The sequence below is a fragment of the Chrysochloris asiatica genome, unplaced genomic scaffold (assembly GCF_000296735.1).
Source record: "Chrysochloris asiatica unplaced genomic scaffold, ChrAsi1.0 scaffold00219, whole genome shotgun sequence".
Taxonomy (NCBI): domain Eukaryota; kingdom Metazoa; phylum Chordata; class Mammalia; order Afrosoricida; family Chrysochloridae; genus Chrysochloris; species Chrysochloris asiatica.
The window spans coordinates 2,433,689-2,450,682 of NW_006408737.1; the positions used below are offsets into that span (position 1 = coordinate 2,433,689).

Sequence of the window (16,994 nt, forward strand, 5' to 3'; positions counted from 1 at the left end):
GAAGACAGCTTAAAATTCAGGAGTTTTTATTCCTAAACTAAAGTGATAACAGTGCTTAATTCTGTAACAGCTTTACCTGATATCATTCAGAACCACAGTAAAAAAAAAAAGGCCTTTGAGTAGAAAAACATGGAGGCCACAAGAGTCTTGTTCTTTGATCATGTGTACTTAATCAGGTTTTGAGTGGAGTCCATTTCCTGCTATAAACATTTCTCACAAGCTTGAGTATTTTATAAACCTGTGGCGTCTTAAAAATCACAGTTTAGAGGAATAAAGGTTTGGTGTAGACTCAAAAGCTGGTAGGTACAGGTGACAGAAAATCTCAAATGCTGCGTAGACTGAACCAGCTAAGTCTTTATACATTTCAGTAGCCACTGGAGACAAAATTATACAAAGTGTGATAATTGATGATCATTATGATTGCCTAAAGTCTAGTATGCATTTTTCCAGTGCACTAGCTTCAAAGAAAGGTTCAGGATTTTTTTTTTTAATCAAAATTAAGTGTCACTAAGAATAGATTCCTGCCATTCAAAGAGGGAATTCTTAAGCCATCTGAAACTTGATAAGAATTTAGATTATAATCAGCAGTGCCTAGTATCTGGTGGAGTCCTGGTGTGCTATAGGATAAGCACTGGATTGCAAGGTCGGTTTGAACTGCAAGGTCGGTGGTTCAATCCCTCCTTGGAAACTGCGGGTTTCCGTTGGCACTTAACAACATGTAATAGAACAAAAGACCAGTGAAAAATAAGTCTGTGCCCACTGGGAACTTAGAGAAAATAAAAAAGACTTATGAAAAACAGTGGTTTGAACTGCAGTCAGTGGTTCAAGCTCACCAGCTGCTCCTTGAAAACCCTATACAGAGTCTATGACTTGGAACTGACTTGGCCGCACTCAGCAGCAACAACAAATGACAATAAAATGGTAAGTGCTATGTTGAATGTATCCAATAAAGGGGCTCGGAACAATTTTGGGACGATAACTGGTGGTAGATTGGAGAAAGGTTCCAGGAAATTTTGTTGGAATTAGTTTGTAAGGTCATTGTAGTAGTAAGTAAGGGAGACCTGGGCTAGGACCGTGCTGTGGCTGGAAACAAGCTGAGGGTGATCGAAATAGTTGGAAATACTTTTGGGATTTGCTGGTATTTACACAAAGGATGAGAACATACTGCTAAAGAAGATGCGGGGGGACAACAAATGCTAATTGAATTATTAAGCTTTTGTTAGGGAAGAGAATTTTAAAATACTAACTATGGGTAGCAGGGATCACATATTGCAATTGAATGCACACTGAAAATGTTGCCTTCATTTTCAGTTGCTGAATCCTGGTCAGTGCCCCTCAAACACTGCTGTCTCCTGGATGCCAGGGAGTTCTGGTGTGGCACTGCAGGGTAATGCGCTGGACTGCAAAGTCAGTTTGAACTGCAAGGTCAGCAATTCAAACTCATCAACTGTTCCTCAGAAATCCTATATAGGGTCACTAGGAGTCTGAACCAATTTGATAGCACTTAACAAGAAGAATCCAAGAGCAGTCCTCTTTAACCAGAGCAAGTTCTCAGGCTTTCATTTTTGATTTGTGACAGTCAGTTCTGACTCATAGTAACCCTGTATAGGGTTTCCAAGGCTATAAATCTTTGTGGGAGCAGAAAGCCTCATCTTTCTTCCTTGGAGAAAGACTGGTGAACCAACCAGAGACCTTGAGTTTCAAAGTTCACTCCTACTGAGCCACTATGCGTTTTGTTTTGTCAAGTGCTAAGGTGTCAGTTCCAACTGATAGTGACCTTGTATAGCAGGCGTGGGGAACCATTTTTTCTGCCAAAATTTATAACATCATTTTCAGGCCATATAAAATTATCAACTTAAAAAATTAGCCTTTTATATTTGATCAAACATTTAGTTAACTCACCCCAAATGTGATAGCTGGAATCCTGGTGTGGCACTGTGAGTTAATGCACTGGACCATGAGGTCAGTTTGAACTGCAAAGTCCACAGTTCAAATTCACCAGCTGCTCCTTCAAAACCCTACAAAGGGTTACTCTGAGTGAGAACCCACTTGACAGCACTAAACAACAATGTGGTGACTGGAACAGTGGTTGCCTTGGCAGGGCCAGACCAAATGATTTTGAGGATCGTGTATGGCATTATGGGTTAATGCACCAGACTACAAAGCGGTTTGAACTGCAAGGTCGGTGGTTCAAGCTCACCAGCTACTTCTTGGAAACCCTATATAGGGTCGCTATTGGTCAGAACCAACTAGATGACACGTAACAACAAAAAATATGGCCTGTGGAGTTCTGGTGTAGGATAAGTACTTGACTATAAGGTCGATTTGAACCACAAGGTTGGCAGTTCAAACTCACCAGCCTCTCCTCAAAAACCCTATACAGGGTGGCTATGAGTCGGAACTGACTATGTGGCACTAAACAACATATGGCCTGTGGGCCAGACATTCCCCACGCTTGCTGTATAGGGTTTCCAAGGAGTGGCTAGTGGGTTTGAACTGCCAACCTTGTGATTAGAAGTCCAGTGCTTATCCAACAGCACCACATCAGGACACTTTGTTTTAGAGGTCAAGAAGTTACATCATTCAAAAAAATTCCTAACAACTTCTTTGGGTAATGTTTGAGGTTCATCACAATTCAAGCAGCAGCACCCTGATGTTAGACTTTTTTTCTTTTCTCTTCAATTTATCTTTACAAAACATCTCACTGACTTTAATGAACACATGAAATAACTTGTTACATCTTCTAAGGTCTTTGTATTTGTGAAAACATCAAAGGTCAAAGCAGTCAATAAAGTGGATCAATTTTGGAATTGTTTTGGATATTGTGAAATATCCTAAGTGAAACCTAGAATTAGGAATTTAGAAGACATCTTATTCAATATTTTGAAGGCATTTACAAGGGGATTTCAAAAAGTTTCTTGAAAAAATTCCACTATCTTTTCATTCCACTTTTTCATGAACTTTTTTTTTTTAAATTGTGAATTGAGTGAAAGTTTACAGACAAGATCATCAGTTTTACATTCAACAAATAAAACACTTCGTTTCATCTCAATGATGGCAATCCTCTCTATGAACAACAGTTATCCCATTTCTTCCCTGTGGCTCCTATTTGTATTCCACCCACCTTCTCATCTCTTCTCACCTTTGTCATCCTTAGGTACATGTTGCCCCTTTCATTCTGAATGATTGACCTTTCCATCACTCATAGTGAGCATACCTTATTAGTATTGTTGTTCCCCCTATATATACACCTATCTACCAGTTGGCTAAAAATTGGACCACGAGGTTGAGTTCCTTTCCAGATCTGATGGATGGTCAAGAGCTGTAGTCTCAGGTTCCTCCAGCCTCTTTCTGATCAGTAAGTCCAGGTTCTTTCCCGTTTTAAAAATAATTTTTGAGTTTTGTTCCACATAAAACTCCACCCAGAACCTTCTAATATGATCCCTTTCAGAGCAATTGGTAGTGGCAGTTGGGTACCATCTAGTTCTTCTGGAATCCATGAACTTTTGAAGGCCTCCTTTATATACCTAGAAAGAACATCAATGGAACTAATTGACGCTCAAAATAAATGGATCTAGTAAATTCTTCTGTAAATTTGGTTGCATTATTAGAATTTGAGTATAGCAAAGTCAATTTTTAAAAAGATGGAAGAATAAGGTATCATTGAAACTGTCTTCCAATATTTATCTTTCAAAAACTCAAGATGCATCCACCTGAATATTTTTTGAAAAAAAAAATTTTTTTTCTATATAGCAGATGACCATACTTTTCAATGTTTTTCAAAGGGGTCTGTAATAAGAAAAAGTCTCTATGTGTGCTTCAAGAAGAATTACCAGGAAAAAACAGCATGCTCTATCCAGATGTAAGGAGCTCTGGTAGCATAGTGGTTACGAATCAGGCTGCGAACCTCGGGGTCAGCAGTTCGAAACTACCAGCTGTTCCGTGGGAGAAAGATGAGGTGTTCTGCTCCCGTAAAGATTTACAGCCTCAGAAACCCTGTATAGGGTCACTATGAGTCGAAACTGACTCCATGGCACATAACAACATCCAGATGTCACTAAACTAAAAAACCTCAACCAGCCCATAAAAACAAAATTTCTCAAAGGAACATTTATATCATAGCTCATTTTGTTTAGTTTTATATAGTTAGTAAATACTTTTAAATTTATTTTTGAAGGTGTGGGTAGGAATAAGGACTGAGGGTTAGAGTTGGGACTATGGCTAAACCTAGGACTTCCTTAATTTTAGGGTTATAGTTAGAACTAGGGTTAGTGTTAAGGGTAAAGATTGGGCTAGGGCTTGGAATAAGACTTGTTCTAATCTTTAAAGTTACAACTAGATTTATTTGTCTTAAAATCTATTGATTTTCTCTTCCTTTGGACGCTTTTGTAACTACATTATTCCCTCTTTTTACTTTATGAGTTTTTGTTGTTGCAAAATAGGTCTGCTCTCTTTTCAGTCTCATAGGTCTGTTTTACTTTGCATACTTCTATATCTGTGTTGAGTCTATGTGATATTGTCATATATATTTGTCTAAGGTTGTTGTCTGCCATTTTTTGTTCTCTGTCCGAAGAACTCCCTTTAATATTTTTTGTAAGGTTAGTCTGGAGTTTTACAAATTCTTTTAATTTCTATTTGTCTGAAATGACCTAATTTCATTATCTTCTGATGGACAGTTTGGGTGGATATATGGTTGGCAATTTGTTTCTCACAGTTTTATATATTCCATTCCATTGTCTTCTTGGTTTCTGCTGAGAAATTGTATCTTAATTGTATTAGTTTGCTTTTGTAGGTAACTTTACATTTTTCCCGAGCTGCTATGTGGATTCTTTCCTTATCTTTGATTTTGGAAAGTTTGATTATAATATGTCTTGATGTTTTTCTTTTTGAAGTCTGTCTTCTTTGGAGTTTGTTCAGCTTCTTAAGTGGCTATATTCTTGTTTTTCAGGATGTTAGAGAAGTTTTCTTCCAACTACTCTTGGACAATATTCTCTATGGTTTTCTTGTTTCTTCCTGTTCTGAAATTCCTATCATATGTAAATTATTCCTCTTGATAGTAGTGTCCCACATAAACCTAAGGTTTTCTTTGGGTTGTTTTGCTCTTTTTTTCTGATTGTTCTTTTAGCAGATGAATATTGAGAGATTTTTCTTCAAGTTCAGTAATTTGGCTTTCCAATGATTCAATTCTATTTCTTTACCCTTCTGTGTATTATCTATTTCTGAAGTTTTAGTGTTTTTCTTCTGGCTTTCTTATTACTGTTTTTGTATTGTTCTGTTTTTTTTCAATTTTGTCAGTTTGTTTCCTGAAATTTTCCATAGTTTTGTTTATCTTTTTCCCTGATTTCATCTGTAGTTTTCTTGGTCTTTCTCACAATCCATTGAAGTTTCCCAACTAGCATTCTTTTAACTTCCTTATCAAGTAGTTATGATATCATTTATGGTGTTATATTTTCTGACTCTGTATTTTGGTCATTTGTTTGAGGCACTCTATCTTATTTCTTTGTGTAAACTGAAATTATCTGTTTTCTCTGAGACATTGTCATGTTGTATTTATATTGAGGTGATATAATAGTACACTGGGGTTTTCCCAGGCACTCACTACCTATCTCCTGGTGGATGTGGTAGAGACCTGAAGTGTGAATGCAGTTAGTTCTCTGTTCACTTTTGGTGCAGTGTCATTATTATGGGTGGGTTTGTATGCCTCCAGCAGCAGGGACACTATGTCAGTTGCCCAACCCCAGGCAGAGTAGAAGGAGGTCCCACTGGCCTGTAGACAGGAGGCTAAATTGCAGAATATGCCCTTAGGACATTTAAGTGAATATATGGTTTTTGTTTTCAAATATTTTTGCTTTTTTCATTTGTGAAATATAAGATATAAAAGAGAAGCCACAGGGAGGAAGTAGGATAAGTGTTGTGGCGGGGCATAAATCATTGAGATGAAATAAACTATATAATTTGTTTAATTTAAAGCTGATGAGCCTGTCTATTAACTTTCATTCAATTCACAATAAAAAGTTAATAATAATAATTTCAGAACATAAAAATCAATCAATCATTTAAGAATGTGGAAAGTACAATTTGAAAGGAATAACACCATGCATTTCCCCATTCTGGAAGGACAGAAGCCTTCTATGACACTTGGATATGCTGGTGAATGTGCAAAAATAATTGAGACATTTAATAAAAGATTCAAGACATGAAAAGTAAACATGGAGTTGAACATCTTTCTACATCATTCAATGTGGAACCAGCTGATGTGCCTGATAACCTACAACAAGAAATCTTTCAGCTGCAAAGTGATGAAACCCACTTCTTGAGTTCTATAAATATTACATAAGCAGTGATGAATTTCCTACATTGAGGAAACACACATTGAAATATGCATGTCTTGGGACAACTAACTGGTGTAAAACAGTTGTTTCTAAAACTTACCATTTTAATGAGTTGACTGCACTCCAGACGGACTGACACAAACCTGGAAAAGCAGTTGCAAGTAGTAACATCATCACTACCAGCTAACATCACATGCCTCACCAAAGGGAAGCAGTTCCAACCATCACATTAGGGTTGAGTTCATTAAATGTTTGACCAAACATAACAAGCTAATTTTTTTTTTTTTAATTTTTTAGTATAAACACCTTTAATACATGTGCTGAATGTGAACGAAGATGATTATTTTTTTGGTTTTCTGGGCCTTGATTTTCCTCAGATAGAACTCCATCTCCTTGTCCTCTAGCACACACACTGGCCTGGTCTTGAAGTGATACATGCAAGAAGCTTGCCCTGCTAGAACTGCGCCTTCAGAAAACTGCTGATTTTTGTATTTTTTTTCCTTTCATCCTATTTTTTTCTGAATTTTCTTTGATTGCTTTTTGTTTAATATTTCTTTCTCTTCAGGAGTCAGTTTGGCTCCCTTCTTGCCACCCTGAAGCAGTCAGTGCATTGTGGGACTCGTACCACTGCAGGTACGGAGTGCTGTCAACAAGCACCATGCAGTTCTTCACTAGGGTCTTGGTGCTGACCAGCTCATTATTGAACACATTGTAGAGAACATCAATGATCCTTGTTTTCTGAGTACAACACTTAGAGTCCCAGGAGAAGTTCCCCACATCCAGCCTTACGACCTTGTACTTCTTGCTGTCTCCTCTAACACGTACTGTGTGTACACAGCGGGGGTTGATCTTAGTGTTGGCAATCGGGCATCCCTTTTCATGCTTCCACTACTTGTGGTAGGGTTTGCTCTTGCCCCCGGCCTTGTGCCAGTTATCCCAGGAGATGCCCATTGCTCAGTGTTGGCTGGAAAGAGCAGCAGGGTAATTTTTTTTTTTTTTAATTAAATGTTTTTATTTTGCATTGAGTGAAAGTTTACAGGGCACATCATCAGCTTCACATTCAACCATTCATATAGCTTGTTTCATTACATTGATTATTATCCCCACCATATATCATCAGTTTACAGTGTTTCTTTCTATCCTCTTTAGCTTTTTTTTTGGATGTGGGGGGGACTTGCCTTTTTGGAATTTACAGTCTCGGCTTTTAGGGAAGGTTTTTACATTTGTCTGTGGATATCCAGGGCTCATGTATGAGATTACTAACAAGCATTACTGAATAATCAGATGAGGGACAGTTTGCTATGTCTACTAGGTAGCTAAAGTCTGATCCTCAAGAGCCTATGGTTTGGACGGTCAACAACGCTTGGGCCCACAGGGGCTTGGCCTCCTGACCGGGTCTGCACGGTCTGCATCCTAATCCTCCTTATTTATTTTTTGTTTAAGGGACGCTGCCTGTCTTAGGCGGTCAGTACGAATTCCTCAATCTTACCAGTCATTGAAACTCATTGCAGCATGGCAATGGCTCTGTCTTAAGTTGTCAAGGTTCCACGTGATCCTTACCCGTCTCTGGCCACACGTCCAGCATAAACAGCCGCCATCCGAGGAAGGCGGGGAGGGAGGAGATCGGCTGGGGACCCCATGCGCCAGACGTTGCCGGCCCAGCAGGCTAATTTTTAAATTGATAATTTGTATGGCCTGCGAATGATGTTATAAATATCCAAATGGCCCTTGCCAGAAAGAAAAATTATATATATACATATATATATGGTATATGGAGTCCTGGTGTGGTGCTGTGGGTTAATGCATGAGACTGCAAAGCCGTTTGAACTGCAAGGTTGGCAGTTCAAGTTCACCAGTTGTTCCTCGGAAACCCTATATAGGGTTGCTAGGGGTTGGTGTTGACTTGACGGCACTTAACAACAATATATATACCTCCTTGAATTTTCTAAGTTGTTGTTATTAAGTACTGTCGAGTCTGTTCTGACTCATAGCAATCCTGTATAGGATTTCTGAGGAGTGGCTGGTGGGTTTGAACCACTGACTTGGTGGTTCAAGCCAACTTTGCAGTCCAGTTCTTTATCCTACAGTGCCACACCAGGACTCCTGTGTTTTCTATAATGAGCCTTTATTTGATCATTAGAGAAAATAAAGTTACTAACATATGTTATCAAACAAATTGGACAAGTTACCTGACAAGCAAGGATTTGTCCAGGGATCATCCTATGTTCTCCTGAAAATTTCCAATACTAAAAGAGCTCTGGTAGCGTAGTGGTTACAAATCGGGCTGCAAACCTCACGGTCAGCAGTTCGAAACTACCAGCTATTCCACGGGGGAAAGATGACGCTTTCTGCTCCCGTAAAGATTTACAGCCTCGGAAACCCTGTACAGGGTTGCTATGAGTTGGAACTGACTCCACGGCACATAACAACAACAAAACACTCTTTGAATACAGGGTACCTGGGCCCAATGGAGTATTTTTCTGGAACCTTACAGACACTCAAATCATTAAGTTGGCAAAGATGAGGAAGCAAGGCTTCCCATGGCTTGGAATAATCTGTTTGCAAGGAAGAATGAATCAACACAGAAATAGAATTGAAAAATAAAGGGAGTAAAATCTGAGAATGTCTCAGTTCTTGAAGTCACTTTCAACTTCCTTAGGTGGGCCTACATATAGTCCTCTATTTGACCTAAACAATTTTGAGATGGATTTGTGTCACTTGCAATTTAAAGAACTTAATTGATGCAACATATTCATCTAAGCTGGCAGCCATGAATCAAATATTCTAGGTGCTATAAAATCCTGCTATAAAGCATCGGGAGTCCCGGTGTGGAGCTGTAAAGTAAGCACTAGACTGCTAACTTCAAGGTCGTTGGTTCACTATGAGTGAACTGAGATTGGCCACCAGGAGTCAGAACTGACTCAACAGTACTTAACCACAATAACAGAGACTGTGTAAGGAGCTCTATGGAGTAGTGGGAGAGAAGGCCTATCTGCTTCTATGAAGATTATCCATTGCCATCAAGTTGATTCCAACTCAGCGGCACTACAGGACAGAGTAGAACTACCCCGTAGGGTTTCCTAAGCTATAATCTTTATAGGGGCAAGTTGGTCGGGTCTTTCATGGAGTAGTTGGTGGGTTTGAACTGCCAACCTTTCAGTTTGCAGCCAAGTGCTTAATTAATATGCCACCAGGTCTCCTTCTGTAAAGGATCTGAGGACTACTGGGTAAGTGTCTCTTTTGAGGCTCCTGCTGTATCAAGACTGGTAGAAGAGAACAACCGACTCCACAGCAGTATTTTCCTGTAACATGTGGGATAGCACCAACTCCTCTGTGCCACACAGCAGTTCCAGAAAGAATTCTACCAGGAAACCCTGACCTCAGCTGAGCAGGATTAGATACAAGACAGTTCCACTAGCAGCTACATTTAAAGGCAGCCAGTGGTATGGACTATAAGTTTTTCTGTCTGCCACACACTACTGTTATGAGTATAGAAGATGCTATTCTTCAAGAAAAAAGCAAGAGGTAAGACCCAGTGAGGCTATTTGACATATGAATTTGGGGGAAAGGGGGTATTTTAAGCATTCTCTCTCTGAGAGATGGAGCAAATACTGAAAGTAGGGGAGCTAGAGGGTATAGCCGCCACCATTCAGTTCCCAAATCGTTTCCTGGACCCAATAGTGAATGGATAGAAGGGTAGAGTGGGATTGTCACCATGTTGATTATTTTTTTTACTGCACTCTTTGATTGATTTTCAGTCATTTATTTTGAGGACCAGTACTAGCCTAGATATTACACAAGGCACCGAGATACAAATATAAACATGATAATCCTCCCACCTCCCAGCCTGTGATGGTGAATGCTACATGTTAGTTTGGCTAGGCTATGATTCTCAGTGGTTTGGCAAACATTGGACTGATTGTTTTCCCATAATGTAATATAATGTAATCATCCTCCATTCTGTAATCTGATATAAGCTGCCAAGCAGTCAAAAAAGCAGTCAATTTGAAGCTAATCAGTTGAAGCCAGTTTCTTTGGAGGTGTGGCCGGTGTCCAATATATATGAATATTCTGGTAAAGTTTACTCTCTCAATCCTGCTAACGACTCACCATTCTCTTGCTTCAAGTTCTTAGAATATAAACCAGTAACCTGGCATCTGACCTGCTGATTTTGGGCTCCTCAACCCCTGCAATCACGTGAGTCAGGAGAGAAGTCTGACCCAGAGATTTGGGACTTGGGTAGCGTAGTGGTTACGAATCGGGCTGCGAACCTTAAGGTCAGCGGTTCGAAACTACCAGCTGCTCCGCGGGAGAAAGATGAGGCTTTCTACTCCCGTAAAGATTTACACCCTCGGAAACCCTGTACAGGGTCGCTATGGGTCGGAACCGACTCGACGGCACTTAACAACAACAACAACAACTCTACAGCTGTGTGAGCCATTTCTTTGAAATAAAGAGTATCTCTTACTCTCTGTTAAGAAGCTCTGATAACATAGTGGGTTACAAGTTTGAATTCAAGGTCAGCAATTCGAAACTACTAGCTGTTCTGCTGGAGAAAGATGAGTCTTTCTGCTCCCATAAACATTTACAGCCTCAGAAACACTATGCAGAGTTGCTGTGAATCACAGAACCAACTCCACAGCACATAACCACTACCATATATACATAACATAGGCTGGGTTTTCTAGAGGAGCAAAACCAGTAAGAGAGCTTCACTGGTTTTCCTCCTCTAGAGAAACCAGCCTGAGATATACCTTCTCCATAGTACATAGTTTGTTTACTAGACAGAAACAAGTAACCATAATACAATAAGTGCTTTTATGTGGCATATATAGTATTGGAAGAAGTGCAGCCAGAGCGCTCCTTGGAGACCAAGATGGCTAAACTTCGTCTCTCGTACTTCAGACATGTTGTCAAGAGGGACCAGTCACTGGAGATGGATATCATGTTTGGCAAGGTGGCAGGTCAAAGAAAAAGAGGAAGACCCCCAGTGAGATGGATTGGCAGGGTGGCAGCATCGATGGACTCAAGCGTGGCAACAGTGGTGAAGTTGGCCCAGGATCTGGCAGTGTTTCGTTCTGCTGTGCATAGGGTCGCTATGAGTGGGTACTGACTCAATGGCACCTAACAACAACAACAGAGACCAAATAATAAGCAATTAATCTGGTGGATAGAGGGGAAGATGTTGCTGTTCCCAAAAGAGGTGACATTTCTTTGGATCTTGAAAGTTGAGTAAGAGTTGACCAAGTAGGTGACGTGGAAGTGTTTCTGAGGTAGACAGATCAGTATGAATGAGACAGAGGAATGGAACTACATGATTTATAAGCTTGGCAAGAATGCATGGTGTAGAGTCAGTGACACAGCCACAGAGGACTAGAGTGGAGAATGAAGCGTCCAGCTGATAAGAAGAGAGGGCATATGCACAAGAACAACCCACACTTGCAGATAATACCCACTTATCCTGGCTTCAGTGGCTGGATGATTAGAGCTCAACTAGAAGAAGAAAGAAGAGGAAAAAAAGAGTAATCTGATATAATCTGATGAACGTTACCTACACCTATGGATGTTGTTGTTAAGTGCCATCGAGTCGGTTCTGACCCATAGTGACCCTGTACAGGGTTTCCGAGGGTGTAAATCTTTATGGGAGTAGAAAGCCTCATCTTTCTCCCGCGGAGCGGCTGGTAGTTTCGAACCGCTGACCTTAAGGTTCGCAGCCCGATTCGTAACCTATGGATGCAGTAGCTCAAAAGAGGGAACAAATCTTTACAGAGAGGATCATTCCCCACCCTCTCGATACACAGGGCAGATACACAGGGTAGACAGGGATGGGCAACTTGGACATTAGCTACCCAAAGAGGGGGAGCTACAAAGGCAAGAAGTGACTGGTTTACAAGCTTTCAAGAGGGAACCTAGATCCAGAGGGCATGGAGGAAGGTAGACTCTCCACTGAGTAGTATCCAATCTATCTGGGTGGGGCTGATGAAAGGAGATAGGAATAGCACTCATGTGGTTCAATAGTGAATAATTACTATCAGGACTGACTGTGAGGGTTGGAAATGTAAAGATAGACATTTTGTTGCAAAAGGAGGGGAGTGGTTGACTTTGCAGGCCAGTAGCAGGAGGCCCCTGGACCATCAAGGGAGAAAAGCGGAGTGCAGGACCCTACCCAGAGAAACAGTGACTCCAGAGATGGAGGCAGAGATGATGACATGGAGTGATGGAGCAGCTGGGAACTCTAGACCCAGGGTGAGAGAGGGGTTGTGTGCTGACAACCAGGCGGCAGACTTGCAAGGTGTACCCTTTAGTTGGTTGATGATGCATGGAGGGGATTATAACCATTGCAATGTAACGATTGTAAAGCTAATGTTCTCCCATGTAAACTGCCATATAATTCACAATAAAACAGTTAAAATAAAATAAAAAAACCACACCAGAATGTATGGTGTGTGGTACATGGCAGGGAAATGATCTAGTTTTGCAAAATGACAGTGGGTATCCAGCCTTGGTTTGCCAGATTTATGTTTTCCATTACTGGGTTTCAATCCTGCAACAGATACAAACTACTGAGAAATATAAATTTCTACTTACTCTTGTTCTGAGAAGAGTTGAAAATAATGATGAGTGAGCAAATGAAAGAAGTACATAAGAGGAGGTCCAAGACGAGGAGACACTGAGTGTTTTTAAGTCAGGAAAGATGTACAGTAGGGTTGTATTCTTTCACCATAATTATTCAGTATGTCTGCTGAGCAAATAATGAAAAAAAACTGGACCACATGAAAAAATAAAGTAGCATCAGGATCTGAGGAACACTCATTAACAATCTGTGATAGGCAGATGATACAATTTTGTTGATTGAAAGTGAAGAGGACTTAAAGCACTTACTGATGAAGATCAAAGACTACAGCCTTCAGTATGGATTAAACCCAAACCAAACCCACTATAGCAAGTCTGTATAGGATTTCTGAGGCAGTAAATCCTTACAGGAGCAGAAAGCCTCATTTTTCTCCCATGGAGTGGCTGGTAGATTCGAATTACTGACCTTATGATTAGCAACCCAACTTGCAATACACTATACTACCAGGGCTCCTTGCTTTCTTTAACAAGCTGGTTGGTTTCTGTTTCTTATACCATGCACTAAGCATTCTCATTTACACAGAAGACCAACCTAATAGGTTAAATTAATGTGATTCTACGCTTGATCATTCCAAGACCTCTGGTTACTTGGAACTCCTGGATCACAGTGATACCCAAAAGGAGCAGTGCCAATAGGGCTGTTTTGCCCCCAGTTAAGTTCCTTTACCAGAACCAGAATAGGAATCTTGTTTTCTAGGAAAATCTCAGCCCATTTATGTAAACCTTGACATCTGTCTCTGGGAGCCCACAGTTCAGGCACATATGAGAGCTACCCATTTTCCTGATGACTCCTTGGAAGAAATCTATTTTTAGCTTCTACACTTGACCTGGGACTTTCTCTGACCTTAAACATGATAGCCTTCTTCAGCAACTGGTCTCTCCTGACAATATGTCCCAAGTATGAGAGATGAAGTCTGGCCATCCTGGCCTCCAAGGAGCACTCTGGCTGCACTTCATCCAACACAGATCTATTTGTTCTTTTGGCAGTCCATGGAACTTTCAATATTCTCCTCCAACACCATAACTCAAAAACATCAATTCTTTGTGGTCTTCCTTATTTACTGCCAGCTCTGGTAGCGTAGTGGTTACGAATCGGGCTGCGAACCTTAAGGCCAGCAGTTCGAAACTACCAGCTGCTCCGCGGGAGAAAGATGAGGCGTTCTGCTCCCGTAAAGATTTACAGCCTCGGAAACCCTGTACAGGGTCGCTATGGGTCGGAACCGACTCCACGGCACTTAGCAACAACAACAACAACAATGGGGTTATTGAAAATACCATGGCTTGAGTCAGGCACACATTAGTCCTCAAGCTAACATCTTTGCTCTTTAATATTTTAAAAAGGTCTTATGCAGCAGATTTGCCTAATGCAATACATTGTTTGATTTCTTGACTGCTGCATCTATGAGGGTTGATGGTTGATCAGAGAAAAATGAAGTCTTTAACATCTTAAATTGAAAAAATGCATACTGTTCAAGTTTCTTTTTGTATCCAAGGGAGATGCAGCATCTGCTGGACTTAATAGGTTGTTGTTATAGTTAAGCGCCCTCAAGTCAGTTCTGACTCATAGTGACCCTGTATAGGGTTTCTAAGGAGCAGCTGGTGGGTTTGGACCACTGACCTTGTGGTTTAGTGCTTATCCTACAGTACCACACCAGGACTCCATTTCACATAGAATATGCTGTGTTAGTGAAAAGAGTGCAGATTAGGGAACAGAAAGTTCCATTTTGGATGTGTTGTAGTTAAGGTCTCTGCAGATACACTGGTGACAGTACCCAATGGGCAATCAGCCATCCATCAAGCAAATTTGTCATTTGGGTACTTGTTGGAACCTTGGGTGTGAATGAGGTAATCTGAGAAGAATTTGTAAAATGAGAAGAGAAGTAAGCCCAGGATCAAACCTTGGGAAAGACAACAGGGTTGCTATGAGTTGGAACTGACTTGATGGCAGTTAACAGCAACAACAACCTGTAATCAGGAGTACTGGCATAGCGTTGTAGGATAAGCACTGCAAGGTGTGCAGTTCAGAACTACCAGTCACTCTTCTGAAACACTAAACAAAGGTTGCTATGAGTCAGATACAACTTGAGGGCACTTAACAACAACAATAACCCCTAATAAGGGTTTGTTCCCTGGAGCAGCGGAGCCAATTTCACCAACTCCAAGATAAAAAGAAAAAGAGAAATTTAATTAGAAGGTGGCACCAGGGGGAGATTCCACAGCAACATAGGCTTGTCTTAATGGAGTCTCACTTGTGTTCAGAATACACAGTCTCTCTTTGTGTGGCACTGTAGGATAACACTGTTCTGCTAACCACAAGGTTGGCGGTTCAAATCCACCAGCTGCTCTTTGGAAACCGTATTCAAAGTTGCCAGGAGTCAGAACAGAGGCATTTAACAACAACATATAGTTGACACTGGAATGGACATTTTGGGAGAGTCCAGTGCTTTTCCAGATACTTCCCATTACTCAAGTCACAAGATAATCATAGATGTCAGCAACAACAACCTGATAAAACAGTAAGAGAAGTATTTGTGATGTGCAAACAACCTTCCTAGATGCTCTGAGGACTTTCCAGGCAGAACTGTCTAGAGGGCCCCAAGCCATAAACCGATTCTTGGGCAAAACAGAAAGCTATAAAAATTCCATGGAGGCTGAGATAAGAAACATGGCACACATGGCGTGAGTATAGACTAGCTACAAACTTGGAATCAGTTATGTTAATGCTGGATGATACTACTTTAATGGTTACAGGAGAGATGGGAGAAAAGGAATTAGTGAGGGAGATGGAGAAAAAGCATCCAGGGAGGTAAAAGGAAATAAGGGTCAACTGATACTTTGATAGCCCTAGAAGAGAATTTCTAGAATGAGGAAATGGTTGATGTAGAGAAGAGGACTAATGAGACATTGGCAAGAACATTTTAGCCTTACCTACCTGGTGCTGTTCCACCACTTATCTGTCAGTTTGTCATACTGTGGTGGCTTGTGAGTTGTTGTGATTCTGGAAGCTATGCCACTGGTATTTTAAATATCAGCAGAGTCACCCATGGTGGACAGGTTTCAGATGAGCTTACAGACGAAGACAGACTAGGAAGAAGGAGTGACGAACTACTCCCAAACATTTAGTCACTGAAAAAAATGCAACAAGTTTTTTCACAGTCTGTTGTATGTGTTATAGCAGCACTAGAAGTCGGAATCCAGGGTGTAGCTTTATGGAGAGGCCTTTCTTTCCGTTTTTAATAACTGTAAGCAATCCTTGGCATTCTTGGCCATTGTAGATTCACCTGTTTCCAATGTGTCTCCATCGTGGCCAAATAAAGTGCCTCTTCCCTTGAATTTTCCTGCTTTTAATCTGCTCTTTTCATATCTCAAAAGTTATTAGGGTTAGGACATACCTTACACTGAGATAATCTCATTAACATAACAAAAAAAACCCTATTTCCAAACAGGATGACATCCATAGATACAGGTGTCATGATCCCAACACAGATTCTGGGGAGACCCAATTCAATACATAACAAGTGGTGTAATTAAGACTCCAGATGTCAGGGAGTTGAAGTTGGAGACCTTGGCTCTAATCCACAGGGAATGACCCCCAGCCTAGCTCAACCCCTTCATTCCCACTCTACCAACTGCTCAGCAGCACTAAACAAACAACACTGGCATATAAGGACACTATCAGTCGGAATAGATTCAATGGCACACAATACCAATAACAGAAAGTGGAGGGAGCGTCTTTCTTTAAGTGAACCAAGGCTCCACATGATACAGGTTCAGGAAACCACCAGTAGTGGCAGGAGGGCAAGGAGTAGGATCAGCCGAAAGTATGTTGTTGTTGTCAGGTGCCATCATGTCGGAACCGACTCATAGCAACCCCATGCACAGCAGAACGAAACAATGTCCGATCCTGGGCCAACCTCACTACCGCTGCCACACTTGAGTGCATCAATGATGCCACCTGGCTGATCCATCTCGTTGGGGGTCTTCCTCTTTTTCTCTGACCCTCCACCCTACCCAGCATGACATCCTTCT

The 16,994-nt window shown here is 40.9% G+C and overlaps 1 pseudogene; it reads right to left on the reverse strand.

The window, feature by feature from the left end:
• Positions 1 to 6,640: 6,640 nt before the first annotated feature.
• LOC102820461 lies at positions 6,641 to 7,283 on the reverse strand (annotated as a pseudogene).
• Between the last annotated feature and the right edge of the window lie 9,711 nt (positions 7,284 to 16,994).